This window comes from Lithobates pipiens, unplaced genomic scaffold (genome assembly GCF_037356315.1).
Source record: "Lithobates pipiens isolate NorthernLeopardFrog02 unplaced genomic scaffold, aLitPip1_a1.2 Scaffold_30, whole genome shotgun sequence".
NCBI classification, from domain to species: Eukaryota; Metazoa; Chordata; class Amphibia; order Anura; family Ranidae; genus Lithobates; species Lithobates pipiens.
The window spans coordinates 164,337,629-164,343,628 of record NW_027507791.1 but is presented as its reverse complement, the minus strand read 5'-3'; positions in this window follow the sequence as shown (position 1 = coordinate 164,343,628).

Here is a 6,000-nt window from a genome sequence, read left to right as displayed (position 1 = left end):
TATTTTGTGTATTTCCACTTAAACTCGACTTGTATATACTGTCTCAATATTATCCGTTCTAATTTTGCTTAATTAGATTGTAGAGTTTGCTATGTCTAAATCCAGGTTACCTACTCACCTTTATTACGTATACTGCTAATATTAGGATAATACAAAACCATCTTATTGCTTCTTTACACGCTGCACATATTAAGAGTAATGCAATGCTACCGAGAACAGTTTAATTGCTCTTCTCACATTTAGCTTGCTCTGCTATAGGAAACTGAATTTGTACAACAACGATCACTCAGTGCTACCGGGATAACTTTTACTTTTAGAGTAATGAAATTATTTCTCAGTCATTTTGAAGCTACCGATTGCTTCCGATCTCTTTTCAACTGAAATACTTAATTTCTGCTATTGCAGAATATTTAGCTGCCAGCTCACACTTATATATTGCAGAAAATTGCAGAATGCTGCTTAGCTCACACTTTGCTGTACGTAGCCGTGTTGACAGTATTAATACCTGTAAGTAACCAACGGGGATTGACATTTTATCTCTAATTCATATTCACATTTCTAATGCAGTTTGTCTTTTTGCCATGTCATCCTCTGCCAGTTATTATCCTTTCTCATCCTTATGCTATATTTGGGATATATTCACTACATGATTAAACAGACGTAATGAACGTGATTGATAAAAACCTACACACGTCGTTGCTGTTATTTCGTGTATTTCCACTTAAACCCGACCTGTATATACTGTTTCAATAGTAATCTGAGTTATTTTGCTATATATATTATTAGAATAAACAGATAACTATCTCTAAATCCTGGAAAACCAACTCACACAAAACCATCTTATTTCTACCTTACACGCAGCACATATTAAAATATTAACATTTAGCCGTTATCTCTCTGCAATAGTAAACGAAATGTGTAGATCACTCATCTAATATCGTCTTCTCAGTACTAGCCAGTCTCCTGTATACACTAGTCCATCTGTATACACTAGCCAGTCTGCATACTCTAGCCTCTCTGTCTAACACAGTCTCTCTCTCTCTGTATACCCTAGCCTCCATCTCTGCATACCCAGGACGTTCTTCTGTATAATCTAGCCTATCTATATACACTAGCCTGTGTTTTGTACACTTTAGCCTCTCTGTATAAACTAGCCGGTCTTCTGCATACACGAGTCTCTCTGTATACCCTGTATACACTAGCTGCTCTTTATACATCCAAGCCTCTCTGCATACACTAGTCCGTCTGTATACACTAGCAAGTCTGCATACACCAGCCTCTGTGTAACCCAGCCTCTCTCTCTGTATACCCTAGCCTCCATCTCTGCATACCCAAGATGTTCTTCTCTATAATCTAGCCTATTTGTATACACTAGCCTGTCTTTTGCACACATTAACCTCTCTATATAAACTAACCGGTCTTCTGTGTACACTAGTCCATCTGTATACACTAGCAAGTATGCATACTCTAGCCTCTCTCTCTGTATACCCTAGCCTCCATCTCTGCATACCCAGAACGTTCTTCTGTATAATCTAGCCTATCTGTATACACTAGTGTATACAGACGGACTAGTGTATACAGAGGACCGGCTAATGTGTACAAAAGACAGGCTAATGTATACAGATAGGCTAGATTATACAGAAGAACGTCCTGGGTATGCAGAGCGCTCAGCTTCAAGGTATGGCCAACGTGAGTAATATGAGGGACACTCCTCACTCCCGCCCCCACCTACCAGATCTGACTTTCATCCCCTTGCCCTCTCTGCCCCGGTCATCTGGTGGCAGTTTTATGCACTCCCTGGCCCCCACCCATTCATAATCCTTACCGACCTTTCCTTCCGCTGCTCACTGGAACACACTGGATGACTTGTCTAATTAACCAACTTGTACAAGACACCACTATCCTCCTGTCTGACACCGGTCCCCCTTGGAGGCTTTACCCCTCACTGTTTGGGTGGTCCCTGCCTCCCCCTGGATGCTCCACATATACCCCGACGACATTGTCGGAGGGGCACCACTTGACAGGACACGGGGCTGTCATGCCGGTGGCATCTCCCATTGGAGGAAGGGATGATGGCCCCAACCCCTTGGCAGCAGGTTCTTTCATGTACAGACCAGGGCAGCTCATCTTTCCTTCTGGAGTCTTGACCTTACAGGGGGGAGTTGCACTTTGGGGGGTCTGAGTGATACCTAGTGCGCTGTACTGGAAGGGCTTGACATTCCCGTATGTGTGTCCCCTCCCCCTGGTTGTGCCCCTCGTCCCCGCCTCTCTGGCCCCCACCTACTCTTTGCCGACATTGCCTTCTGCAGCTTTCGGGTACCCTGGATAACTTATTTATTGAGCCTATTGGTACGAGACACTGCTTCCCTCCAGTGTGACTCTGGACCCCCTGGAGGATTTACCCCTTACTGTTTGGGCAGTCCCAGCCTCCCTCTGGATGCTCTACACAGCCCCCGATGGCGATGCAGGAGAGACACTAATTGGCGGGCCCCAGGACTGCTGCTCGGGTGAAGTCTCCCATTGGATGGAGGGATGGTGGATTGCCTGCCGGATTTTCCATGCATCGACCAGGGCTGCTTCTCTTTCATCTTGATGTGATGACCATGGAGGGGAGGAGTTGAAATTTATGGGGTCCGGGTGGTTGCTGGTTGGAGTGCGCTAAAGGACTTGACATTTCCGCATGTTTGTCCCCCCTCCCTTCCCCCCCTTCCCACCCTTCCCTTCCCACCCTTCCCTTCCCTCCTTTCCCTCCCCCTTTCCCCCCTTCCACCCCCCTTTCCCCCCCTTCCCTGCCCCTTTTCCCCCCGGGGCGTGGACGGGGGAGAGGGGGTAAGGAGAGGACAATCTGCCAAAGGGAGAAATGCATTTGTTCGGGGACTGCATGTACTTTTGGAGTATGGGAAGGGGGGGGGGGTGGATCCCATTCTGTGATGCCTTTTCTGTTGTGACAGGCTCCCTCGTGCATGCCTACATTTAGGGCGGGCTGAGGAGACCCCTCATTGCTGACAGTTATGTGCTCTACCTCTGTTTTGATTATACTATTGTTTTATGGTTCTATGATGTTACTGATTGTCTTTTATTTGCATACCGGTATCAGACGTGACATTTACCACTGCCGGGACTGGGGGGACTAGGATTCGGGGGCTCCCTCTCCGACCTGTCTACCCACCAACCCAAGTAGGACAGTGCTTTAAACCCAGTGTACATCTGGTAAGCGCTATAGCATAATTGTGCTGTTTTAGTATACCCTTCCTGTACTGTTGAGTGTGGACAACCCTTAATTTCCCTCTCCCCCTGGGGTTGAGGTGCCCGGCCTCTTTTTCCCCTTACCTTTCCTTCCATTTGCCCTTCCTTTCTCCCCCTTAGTTCCCGCCATCCATTACCTACCCAAAACCTACCTTGGTTCAACTTTCTTTGCTTTTCTCTGACGTCCCCCTCCCCCTCCCAGAGGAGCGATGGCAGACTCAGTCAAGGTCACCTCTCTAAACGTTAAGGGACTGAACTCCCCTAAAAAATGGTGGATCCTCCTGTGAGAACTGAAGACTTCCTGTACTGATGTGGCCTTTATACAAGAAACACATTTCAAAAAAACTAACCTCCCCTTTCTATGGTCGAGATCCTTCCCTAAGGTCTACCAATCTACTAACCCCTCCTCTAAGACCAAGGGAGTCTCCATTCTGATCTTTAGCAGGCTCCCCTGGGTTCTCCAGGATTCTCTGGTGGACCCTGGGGGCCGATATCTTTTTCTTAGGGGCCACATTGGAGAGTGCCTTTTTACATTTGCCACTGTGTACGCTCCCAATGATCACCAAGACACGTTCCTCAGAACTACCCTGCACAGATTATGTGACTTTTGGGAGGGCCAGTTGATATTAGGTGGGGACTTTAATGTCCCCTTTCGCCATCGGTTGACACTTCTGCCTCTTGCTCCTCACTCCTCATTTCCTCTAGAAAGCGGATTACTAAGTGTTTACTGAATGACCAATTAGTTGACTTCTGGCGTCTGCAACACTCTGGGGAAAGGGACTACTCTTTTTGCTCTTCCCCTCACAAATCATACTTGAGGATAGACTTCTTCTTGATTCCACATGACCAACTGCACTTGGTGAGCTCTTCCTCCATCGGCCATATTACTTGGTCCGACCATGCTCCTGTAGCCCTTACCTACACCCTCTCTAGGAACCCCTCACCTAGGTCTCTATTCTGGCACCTTAATGAGAGCCTCCTCCAGATACCGGAAGTTTTAGCAGATGTGACCAGGGAATTGGACCTTTATTTCCAAGAAAACTAAACGCAGGACTGCGACCCGGGGATAATTTGGGAGGCTCACAAGTCAGTACTCCGCAGGGTACTTATCAGGCATGGAGCGCGCATCAAACAAACACGGAAGGAACAGCTTGCTAATCTGTTTCGTGAACTTGCCTCTGTGGAAGCGAAACATAAACATGCCCCCTCACGGACCTTAGAGATTGAATTGGGGACACTCCGTACCCAGATTGCTGACCTACTCCATTATAAAGCGAAAGCGGCACTCCGTTTTGTCGTAAACTGACGTAGGAGTCAGGGGACAAAAGCGGAAAAATCTTAGCCAGGTCGGTAAAGGAGTTGAAATTTGCCTCTTACATACCACAGTTGATAGATGAGAATGGCCAGAGGGCCTCTACCCCAACCCAAATAGCCAAAGTCTTTGAAAAATGTTACTCTGATCTCTACAACCTGCCCGATTCAGGGTCCGGACAGGACAATATAGACAGATATGTAACCGGTTCTGGTCTACCAACCCTCTCATCGGACTCATGGGAGTACTTGGAGGACCCGATCACACTGGAAGAAGTCCAGACGGCCGTGGGACCTCCGAAGGCGGGTAAGGCTCCAGGCCCTGACGGATATACCGCACAATACTATAAGACCTTCCTCCCTATTCTCGGCCCGCGCTTGGTGATTTTATTTAATACTCTGAGCTCGAATGGGGATTTTCCTGAGGACACCCTTAGAGGCCACATCTCGTTGATACCTAAGGAGGGCAAAGACCCGGGCCTATGTGGGAGCTACAGACCCATTTCCCTCCTAAATTCGGTCCTAAACTATTCTCTAAAATGCTTGCCACGTGATTGGCACATCACTTGCAGTTCCTTATACATATTGACCAGTTAGGTTTTATTCCCACCAGGAAAGATAGGGACAACACCATTAAGGTGCTTACCCTGGTCCATAAAGCAAAGTAATCTGGGACCCCTTGTCTTTTCGTGAGTACTGATGCCGAGAAGGCTTTTGATCGGGTCAAATGGACATTCGTGTTCTCGATCCTTCGCCATATAGGTCTGAGTGAACGGATGCTGGCATGGATAAGTAAAATATACTCACGCCCTTCAGCTCAAGTCAAAGCGAATGGGGTGCTCTCATCTCCCCTTGACATCGGGAATGGGACCAGACAGGGTTGCCCCCTGTCGCCCCTGTCATTGGACCCCTTTCTCTCCACAATTCGACAAAAGTCAGACATAACGGGACTCCAAATGGGTATTATTGAGTGCAAGATATCTGCCTACGCGGATGACATGCTGCTTTTGCTGACAAATCCCAGAGTTTCCTTGCGAAATCTCCTTCGGGAATTCCAGATATACAGGATACTTCTTGAAATCAGAGGCCATGGGGGTTGCAGTCCCCCCCCAAACGTTACTAGACTTGCAGTCTAATTTTCGATTTACATGGACCCATACAGCCCTTAAAACTTCCCCCCACCCCTTGTCACTAAGATCCGCAGTTTGCTTCACGGGTGGCATTCTGGCCTCCATTCCTGGTTCAGGAGATGCAATCTCATTAAAATGAACATACTCCCTTAATTTACCTATCTTTTCCAAGCTCTCCCGATCCAGATTCCAGTCCCGTTTTTTAAGCAAGCTCAATCCTTGCTCACTCAATTTAACTGGGCCCATGAAAATCCCAGACTTAAGCGGTCACAGCTGACATTGTCCAAACAACAGGGAGGGTTGGTTCTCCCTG